General features: G+C 41.5%; 1 protein-coding gene across 1 annotated transcript in view; it reads right to left on the bottom strand.

The window, feature by feature from the left end:
- Window positions 1-8,961, bottom strand: part of LOC127000209 (uncharacterized) — a 46,461-nt gene extending 37,500 nt beyond the window's left edge. The window contains exon 1 of the mRNA XM_050863626.1: window positions 8,759-8,961. The gene's annotated coding sequence lies outside the window, so the exon portion shown is untranslated. The remainder of the gene's footprint in view (window positions 1-8,758) is intronic.
- Between the last annotated feature and the right edge of the window lie 1,907 nt (window positions 8,962-10,868).

Consider the following 10,868-nt stretch of genomic DNA (forward strand, 5'->3'; position numbering starts at 1 on the left):
CCTCGTCACTCAGAGTAATATATAATAATGATAATAATGATAAAAACGTGCTGGTAGTTACTGATTGGCATCCCCTCACCACGTTCTTGCTCCTCATTGGTCCTCAGCAGTACCCATTGTGATTGGTTGGTATTTTGGGTTTAGTTTTTACGTGTATAACCTTTTACGATGACAAAAAGTTAGAGTTAATGGACAAAAACAAAGATATGGACTGGGATGGAAATAACTTACCCTTGAATCTCTCTCTCTCTCTCTCTCTCTCTTTAACGATGACCCAAAAAAAGTTAAAGGACAAAAACGAAAATAAATATGCCTAGGATGGAAATATCTCACCCTTGAATCTCTCTCTCTCTCTCTCTCTCTCTCTCTCAGCAACTTTTTGTATATATGTCTCAATTTACAAATCGATTAGGCAAATATCTCGACCCTGAGGTTTCTGATTTCCCCTACGATTGGAGAGAGAGAGAGAGAGAGAGAGAGAGAGAGAGAGAGCTTAGTTGTCTCGACCTACTTCCCTTGGCCAACATCTAAGTCAACAACCTCACAAAACCCATAATTATGACAACGTTTCTTTGATATTGAGGACAACACTACCTTTATTCGCTTTTTTTCCTCTCGTTTCCTTGATTTACTGCTCCCTGACGTTCATGTATTCCGCTCTTTCTTCCTCCTTGACATTTTGAATCGTACTGCATGAGTGAGGTCTTGTGATGTATATTCAGTGGGGGTATTGTTGTGGTTGATGTCCTCTCTCTCTCTCTCTCTCTCTCTCTCTCTCTCTCTCTCTCTCTCTTTAGTCCCCATATTCTTCAGTTGTTCCATTTTTATCCTAATTCTTTTACCTCTTCCTCCTTCAACTTCCTCCTGGTCCTCTCTCTCTCTCTCTCTCTCTCTCTCTCTCTCTCTCTCTCTCTATATATATATATATATATACATACATACTGCACTAATCGAAAAAACATTAAATACATTAACTCTAATTCTAATTCTTAATCATTAACAACTTAATCAACTCTAAACTAATGATATATCTTGTTTATGTAATACGTAAGTCTTGAAAACACTCATTATCACCCTGAAAACAGATTAAGTAACTAACATACCTTTTCCTTATGTAAACTCTCTCTCTCTCTCTCTCTCTTATGTAATACCTGTTGATAAATGTCGCTTCGCAGGTAAATAACATACTCAAGGAACTTAAAACACTGCATTATTAAGGAACCAAAACTTCAACTATTTCTTTCTTTCTCTATTTTTTTTTTTTTTTCACTTTACGAAAACGAAACTTCTTGGTCATTCGAAGCAGGAAGTGAAAGATGAAAGCCAGGCGAGTGAGCAGACAGCGAAAGGGTATAGAGTTTTGTGCAATAGTAGTAGTAGTAGTAGTAGTAGTAGTAGTAGTATCGGTAAGTCAAGCTGTTATTTATATCTGGGTTAAGAGTGGTTGAGTGGTTATTCAACCACTCAACTGCCTGACTGGTTGACTTGCTGGCGAGGCGTGGTTGGCTAACTGCGTACCATGGCGTTGTTGTTGTTGTTGTTGGCGGTAGTGGAGGTAGTGGTGGGGGTGGTGGAGGAGGTGGTGGGGGGTGGTGGAGGTGCTCAGAGTACTATTGTTGCGTAACGCTTGCTTCTACACACACACACACACACACACACACGAGTTGCCAGGTTATCTCCAGCTTCCACCTCCTACTTGGCTTCCTATCAACTCGTTTAAGATAGGAAGTGTTGTGTGCCGGTGCCGGGGAGGAGTTTGTTATTTCTAGGTACGAAGGGTCGGTAGCGAAAGATAAAGTTGCGTGGCCTCGGTGCTCATCTCCGTCTCATTGGGTAGGAATAATAGGATAGGTTGGAGTTTTGTCTTTTCTTTATTCCATCGAAGTGAAGTGTGTGTGGTTACCGGTAGCGGCTATTTATGTTGTTTTGGATAGTTGGAGCTTGCATTTGAGTTTTAAGATCCACTGTTTTGAAGTATTAAGTTTTGGGGATAGGCTGCATTTTTTTTTTCTTTATTCCATCGAAGCGAAGTGTGTGTGGTTACCGTTAGCGGCTATTTATGTTGTTTTGGATAGTTGGAGCTTGCATTTGAGTTTTAGGATCTATTGTTTTGGAGTATTATGTTTTGAGGATAGGTTGCAGTTTTGTTTTTTTCTTTATTCCATCGAAGTGAAGAGAGTTTGGTTACCGTTGATCGCTACTTAATTTGTTTTGGAAAGACAGAGTTGTGGAATCTATTCTTTTGAAGTATTTAGTTTTGGGGATAGGTTACAGTTTTTTTTTTCTTCTTTATTCCATCTAAGTGAAGAGAGTTTGGTTACCGTTGATCGCTACTTAATTTGTTTTTGATAGACAGAGTTGTGGAATCTATTGTTTTGAAGTATTAAGTGTTTAAGAGACGTTGCAGCCCCCACTCACCCCCTCAAAAAATATTATATAACAAGTTTAATTTTCTTGCGTTGCCATTTCATATGATTAAAATGTACTGAATATATACTTTGAAGATTTAAGGGCTTATTCGAGTCGTAGGAGCTGTCATTTTTAGGTAGAAAGACCACATGATACCTTGTTTCTGGGGCATCAAGCTCAATAGGTATGATATTCCTGGTTGTTATTCCTGGTCGTTATTCCTGGTCTTGTAATTGAGAGTAAGAAAGAAGAAACTTTACCGATGTATGCTGCCAGAGAGGAAGTGAATGGGATGATCTTGCTAATAGGTATAGTATTCCTGTTCTTTATTTGACTCCTTTGGTTATATATAATAGGTAAAACAGAAGAAGCCCCCGTATTGAAGGATTTTAATCAGAGAAAGCTGCCAGAGAGGAAGTGAATGTGATCTTGGTAACTGGATTAATGGCTTGTCTGTCTGTCAGGTTATCGTCCGCTCCTTACATGGTTCGTTTTCTTTTTCTTTTTTTTTTTTTTTCGTTAGTGGTGAAGATGTCCCATGGTGAGGTGAACCTTTACTAATTATGGAGAGAAAAGTCAGTCCGTCTTGTGTCTGCCCATGATAATTCTATACATCCTTGTAAATTAAATGAAAATGTGGGGAGAATGAATAAGAGAAGGAGAAAGAGGTCGATAGAGTATGGATCTTAGAATTGGAGGGGCAAAATAGGAGGGAAATAAATATCTTAAAATACATAACAAACAAGCAAATATAATAAAAACAATATATCCTGCAGTGGAATGACGAAGGCAGTGAGAGAAGAGAAAGAGAACCAGAGAATATAGATCATAGAAGTGGAGGAACAGATGGGTATGATGGTAAATATCTTAACCTGGTAGCAGCGATGGACCAAATTTGTGGCTTTACCGTGTACCAGCGACAGGCCAAATTTTTGCCGTGATATAAACCCCCCAAAATAGATGATGCATAAACTGACCACAAATGCGTTGATATATATTATGAAATGGTTTCCGTGAGTGATGATTTTTTTTCTCATTTTTCTCTCTTAGAGGAGGGGGCTTTAAGAAACATGATCCCTGCAGCTACCGGGTTAAAATACATAACAAACATAAAAAAGTAAAATATCGTACAGTGGAAAGATACAAGCAGACAGTGATGAGAATGATGACGATGGTGATGTTGAGCACCCTTTACCGCAGCTAACACTTGAGTCTTACATAATCGCATCCCCCTCGTGGCCCCTCGTGGCGCCCCTGAGTTCGTCTTGCACACGTGTCGCACTGATACACACACCTGCGGTTACGAAAGGCCACCTGTGCCACCTAAGTCCTTGTTGTTGTTGTTTTACTAGTGAATGTTCTCACAGCCCCGATAACTTTAATACGATATACGAAAAAAAGTTATCTCTTGCAACAAAGCTTCCATATCTCTATAAAACGGCTTCCTTTGATAGCAGATACGAGGATTGTGGAAAAAATATTAAAGATCGATACAAGACTATGGAACAAGTACAAAGATATAAACTGCAATGGTACACGAATATGGAACAGAAACAAGGATTAAGAAACAACTGCAAAGATTAATGACCAATAGAAGGATTATAGGAAAGATACAAGAGTGATACAATACTATAGAACAAGCGCAAGAAGAAAAGACAACAGTGCTACAAGAATATGGAACAGAAACAAGGATTAAGAAACAACTGCAAAGATTAATGAACCAATACAAGGATTATAGGAAAGATACAAGAGTGACACAAGACTACAGAAAAAGCGCAAGAAGAAAAACAAGTGCTACACGAATATGGAACGAGTACAAGGATTATGGTGAGAGATATACATGATTTATAAAAGATTATGGGGCAGGAAAACGACAAAATCGGTACAAGACTAGAACAAGTACAAGGAGAGAAACAGGAGTGCTACAAGAATCTGGAACTAGAACGAGGCTTATGAATATGTTTGCGTGCGTGGGTTGTAAGGAGAGAGGGAGAAGGAGAGGGAGAGCTTATTATTACCCCGGGCGGCGCACATGGCGAGTCACAAGTGGCCGCCGGAGTAGTAGAAAATAATCGTAGACGCGAGAAAAAGAGGCCCAGGGTCACTAGATTATCGCACTCAACCTTGCATTTACAGTTTCAGATCCTAAAAACTGTCGTACCTACACAAATAACAACATAGAACTTATTTTTGTTATTGTTGTGTGTTATAAATAGGGAAATGCAGTATGGTGAGCGGTGAGTAAGGTATTTTGGGAACGCTGGTGGAGACGTGTTGTGCGCATGTATGAGACATTCGTGAGGAGACTAACCAATGGGAGAGCTTCTTTTGTGGGCTGACTTGGGGGTGTGGCGTGGCGTGGCAGCCTTGGCACACACACACACACACACACACACACACACACACCTATGATTATTTCTACTGATCTTGATTGGAAAGCTCAAGTTTTTAGTTGTTCTTTTCGGGAGTGCGTTTTTTTTTTTTTTTACACGATTTTTTTTTCTCTCTCTCTCTCTCTCTCTCTCTCACACACACACACACACACTATTCCGCTCAAGCACATTTTTTTTTATCTCATTTCATTATCAAGACTTCAACACCATCAAAGAATTGTTTATTTTTCTAATTTTTTTTTTTCAATCTGCATCTATTCCCGTCTGGCTTTCATTCCTTTGGCTCAAGGCTCCGATGTGAAACAGGAAAAGGAACACATATTTTTCCTATATTTTTCTTTCTCTTATTTTCATTCTTTTTTTCTTCATTTTCTCGCCAAATGTTTATATGAATTGGCCTGTAGTAGTAGCCAAGTGTTGTTGTTGTTATTGTTGTTGTTGTTGTTGTTGTTGTTGCTGGTGGTGGTGGTGGTGATGGTGTTGAATTTGGAGAGTGGACAAGATGGTGGTACCGGTGTGGTGGTGATGATAACGCTGAATGTGTTGATGGTGATGATGGTGATGGTACTGGTGATGGTGGTGTTGGTGGTGTTGGTGTTGATGTTGCAGAGTGGACAAGACAGTAATAGTGGTGGTGGTAACGATGAGTGAGGTAGTGGTAATGGGTGGTGGTGATGGTGGTGGTTGTGTTAGTGGTAATGGTGGTGGTGGTGATGGTGGTGGTGATGCTGGTGGTGGTGGTGATGGTGGTGGTGATGCTGGTGGTGGTGGTGATGGTGGTGGTTGTGTTAGTGGTTATGGGTGGTGGTGGTGATGGTGGTGGTGATGCTGGTGGTGGTGGTGATGGTGGTGATGGTGGTGGTGATGCTGGTGGTGGTGGTGATGGTGGTGATGGTGGTGGTGATGCTGGTGGTGGTGGTGATGGTGGTGGTGATGCTGGTGGTGGTGGTGATGGTACGCGTTAGGAATGTAGGGGGAAGATTATCTGGTTACACAAATCTACAGCGATGGAGTTACGCAATATTACATAACTATAGACTTAGCATTCCACACAGTACGCTGCTCTCTCTCTCCTTTTAGTCCCCATATTCTTCAGTTTTTCCATTTCTTATCCTAATTATTTTTTTTTTCCTCCCCCTTCACTTCCCTCTCTCTCTCTCTCTCTCTCTCTCTCTCTCTCTCTCTCTCTCTCTCTCTCTCTCCTTTTAGTCCCCCTATTCTTCAGTTTTTTCCATTTCTTATCCTAATTATTTTTCCTTTTCCTTCCTCCTTCAACTTCCTCCTGGTCTCTCTCTCTCTCTCTCTCTCTCTCTCTCTCTCTCTCTCTCTCTCTCTCTCTCTCTCTCTCTCTCTCTCTCTCTCCAATTACTCTCATTTCCTAACTGCGCACAAGCAAATTAATGTTAAGCCCAACTTGGCATTCCTTCTTTTCCCCTCCCTCTCTCCCTCCCTCCCTGCCCCTCTCCCCCTTTAACTAAGAAAAAAAAGTTACCCTGGCATGCCCAAGGAACACTTCATCGCCCGGTGTGTGATCAGCTGACAGGGCAAGCAGACGTAAACACGGGGGCAGATATAAACACCTGACAAACACCTGACCACATAAACAACAGGCAGGGGTGGATAGGTCACGGGAAGAAGCAGATTAGAAGAGACAGGGAGGCAGATTAGAAGACAGGAAGATTTGAAGACACAGCTTGACAGAGGACTTGGTGATTCAGAGACAGACACACACATAGAGAGGAAGGTAGACAGATAAATAGACAGAGACAGGCAGGCGTTGAGAGGTCAGAAGAAAAGACAGATTAGGACAGGGAGGCAGATTTGAACACAGGTTGACAGAAGACTTGGTGATTTAGAGACAAACACACACGCACACTTAGACATGATAGTAGACAGATAAATAATAGACAGAGGCAGGCAGGCGTTGAGAGGTCAGAAGAAGAGACAGATTAGGACAGGGAGGCAGATTTGAACACAGGCTGACAGAAGACTTGGTGATTCAGAGACATAGACACACACACAGACAGGATGATAGACAGACAGATAAATAGACAGAGAGGCAGGCAGGGGTGGAGAGGTCAGAAAAAGACAGATTAGAAGAGAGAGGGAGATGGATTATTATGCAGCGGCTGACAGGGAGATAGGTAGACAGATAAATAATAAGTTAGAGAGGCAGACAGCGATGGACAGATTAGCAGAAGAGACAGAATGAGACATGGAGACAGATAGGAAGAGATAGGAGACAGAGGGTGATAAGGGGAGACAGGGAGATAGATAGACAGGTGAATAAACATGTAGAGTCAAAAAGGGACAGAAGAAGAATTAGTAGAAGAGACAGATTGGAAGACAGGACAGCTTGTGATGCAGAGGTTGACAGATGGGAAGAGGGAAGAGAAAGTGAGACAGATGGTGGTGCAAAACTTGATAGGGAGACAGACAGGAAGGTAGACAGACAGACAGACAGACATATGAACAGCTGACCAGATAAATATACAAAGGGGTGAAGAGGTAGGAGATTAGACAGATTGGAAGAGACAAGAGACAGGTTGGGATTCGGAAACAGACAGATACACAGACAGGGAGAGTAGTTAGATAAAGAGACGGGTAGAGAAAGGTTGATAAGCGAGTAGAGAGGCAGCCAGGGGTGGAGAGGTTGAGAGGTTAGCAGAAGAGACAGAATGAGAGACAATAGACAGAAGGAGATACAGACAGAAACACGCACAGACGGGAAGACAGATTGACAGATAAATAAACATGTAGAGAGGTAGACAGGGGTGGAGAGATTAGCAGAATAGACATTTTAAGAACATAAGAACATAAGAACATAAGAACGCAGGAGTCTGCAAGAGGCCGGTAGGCCTGTACGAGGCAGCTCCTTTGACCCTAAGCTCCCGTGTATCTAACCCCACCTAATATCGCTGTCCATGAATTTATCTAGTCTATTTTTGAATGTGACAATTGTATTGGCACTCACCACATGACTGCTAAGCCTATTCCACTCATCCACCACCCTGTTAGTAAACCAATTTTTGCCTATGTCCCTGTTGAATCTGAATTTATCCAGTTTAAACCCGTTACTTCGTGTCCTACCCGGTTCTCTTACCAACAAAACCTTGTGAATGTCTCCCTTATTAAAGCCCTTCATCCATTTATAAACCTCGATCATGTCTCCACGCACCCTTCGCCTTTCTAGTGAATGCAAGTTTAACTGTTTGAGTCTTTCCTCGTATGGCAAGTTTCTCAACCCCTGAATCATCTTAGTCATCCTCCTCTGCACCGATTCTAACATTTTGATATCCATTCTATAGTAAGGTGACCAGAACTGAACCGCATAGTCAAGATGTGGTCTAACTAATGCTAAATATAGTTTGAGGAAGACTTCGGGGCTTCTGTTGCTTACGCTCCTTGAAATAAATCCCAGTACCCTATTAGCTCGATTTCTAGCTTGAATGCATTGTGCCCTTGGACGGAGATCAGAGCTCACTAAGACCCCTAAATCCCTCTCGCACCCAGACCTACTTATGAGAGTGTCATTTAAGCAATAGTTATGTGAGGAGACAGAAGCCAGATGGTGATTTAGAGATACAGACATAGACAGAGACAGGAAGACAGACAGGCAGACAGGTGCAGAATAAACGACAACGATTAAGACGTATAGCTTGAACAAAACACAGATAAGTAACCAGACAAACAGATAAAGAAAAGAAGAAAAAAACATACAAAACTCGAAAAATCATCACACACACACACACACACACACACACACACACACACACACACACACACAAACAAACAAACACTCAAACACACAATGGAATGATTAAGCATTTTACCTACACGGAAAAACACAAAGATAAGCGATCAGACAAACAGATAAGAAAAGAAACAACAAAAAAACACTATAAACAATCTACACCAAAAAAACAACACCAAACAACAAAAACAAAAGCACTCACCACCTGCCGAAATCCAAACAGGCGAAGAATCAAATCTCACTAAAAAAACAAAACACACGCACTCAGGAGAATCAGAACCTATCCGGAACCCATAACACGCAAGCCAAAAGAGATGCTATTATGTTAAGCTGATCCTTCTAAAGTTTGATCCTCCTGCTGCTGAAACCTTCTCTCCCGCGGCCACCTGCTCACTGCCTCTCTCCTCCTGCGACACCTCCAGACCTCACCTTGCTTCCTACAACTCTCTATCGGCGCCCTTGTGGATGACTTTACCGCAGCAGACCTTGGGAGAGGGTGAAGGGAGGGAGAGAGCGCGCGTGTGTGTGTAGAGAGTTAGATGAAGGGAGAAGGTAATGGGAGAGGATGGAGAGAAAGGCGAAGGAGAGAGAGGGTAAGGACATGAAGGTAAAAGTAGAGGATGAAGGATTGGAAGAGGGACGGAGAGCGTGTGTGTGTGTTGAAGGAGTTAGATGAAGTGAGAGTTAAGAAGTAGAAGGTAAAGGTATGGAATGGAGAGGAAGGCGAAGGAAAGAGAGGAATGAAAGGAAAGGAAGTTAAAGGAAGAGAAGGAAGGGAAGGAAAGAGAATGTGTGTGTAGAGAGAGCTAGATGAAGGGAGAGTTTAAGAATAGGAAGGTAAAGGAAGATAATGGAAAGGAAGGCGAAGAAAGAGAAGGGTGAAGGGAGAGAGGATAAAGGGATAGAATAAAGGAGAGTACGATAAAGAGAGACAGAAGGGTGCAGGAAGAGGAAAGTAAAGAGAGAGAGAAGGATAAAGGAGAGAAAGATGAAGAGAGGGGAGGAGAGGAGAAAGAGAGAAGGGTAAAAGAACAATGGAGGGAGAAAGAAAAGGGTGGAGGGAGTGAGAAGATGAAGGGAGAGAAGAGTTAAAAGAAAAGGAAGGAAGGAAGGAAAGTGAAGAAAAGGAAGAAAACGGTATTATAAGAAGGGATTGAAGTCTGAGTGTCTGCCCTCTCTCTCTCTCTCTCTCTCTCTCTCTCTCTCTCTCTCTCTCTCTCTCTGCCTAAAATGAAAATGTTGCTGCTGTTGTTGTCATTGTTATTTTAGTTGTGGTTTCCGTGTTTTTTTTTTTATTGTTCATGTAGCCAAGTGGAGAGAGAGAGAGAGAGAGAGAGAGAGAGAGAGAGAGAGAGAGAGAGAGAGAGAGAGAGAGAGAGATTCAGCCTTGTGATCTGGGACATTTGCATTTACTCTTCGTGCAGAGGAAAGGAATGTTTGCTAAGTTGCCTCAGTTTGTTCAATTTTCCTTTATTTTTTTTTTTTGCTTCTTTTTTTCTTCCTCTGGGTCTAAAAATGCTGATATCTTCCTCCTGTCTGTTAAAGTTTCTCTCTCTCTCTCTCTCTCTCTCTCTCTCTCTCTCTCTCTCTCTCTCTCTCTCTCTCTCTCTTCAAATCAGGGTTTTTTTTACTTCACCATATAATAAAATCCTGATGTCTTCCCGTCTGTTCAGCTTTATGTCTATATGTGTCTGTCTCTTTCTGTCTTCTGCTCTCTCTCTCTCTCTCTCTCTCTCTCTCTCTCTCTCCAAATCAGTTTTTTTTACTTCACCGTATAAAAAAAAATCCTGATGTCTTCCTGTCTGTTTACCTTCCTCTCTGTATGTCTTCCTGTCTACTGCTTGCGCTCTCTCTCTCTCTCTCTCTCTCTCTCTCTCTCTTCCTTCAGATCAAACAGTTTCTCTCTTTTCGTCAAGGTTATAAAGTTTCGAAATGCAGACAATTACACGGTCTCCTGCACGATGAAGGGGAAAAAAAGAGGAGGAGGAAGTCTAACACATGAATATAAACTTCAATATGACGTAGTGGTAGAAAAAATTGTGGTAGTAGTAGTAGTAGTAGTAGTAGTAGTAACAGTAGAACTTTGTAGTAGTGATGTGAGTTTTTTTAAAGGGATGAAGTCTGCTACTACTTCTGCCGTACGACTACTACTACTACTACTACTACTACTACTACTACTACTACTACTACTACTACTACTACTACTACTTCTATAGAAAAAAACAGTTGTAATAATATTAATAGTAGAATTTGGTTATAGGGATATGAGGATTTTAAAGGGATTCGCTACTACTACTACTACTACTACTACT

Source organism: Eriocheir sinensis, chromosome 18 (genome assembly GCF_024679095.1).
Source record: "Eriocheir sinensis breed Jianghai 21 chromosome 18, ASM2467909v1, whole genome shotgun sequence".
NCBI classification, from domain to species: domain Eukaryota; kingdom Metazoa; phylum Arthropoda; class Malacostraca; order Decapoda; family Varunidae; genus Eriocheir; species Eriocheir sinensis.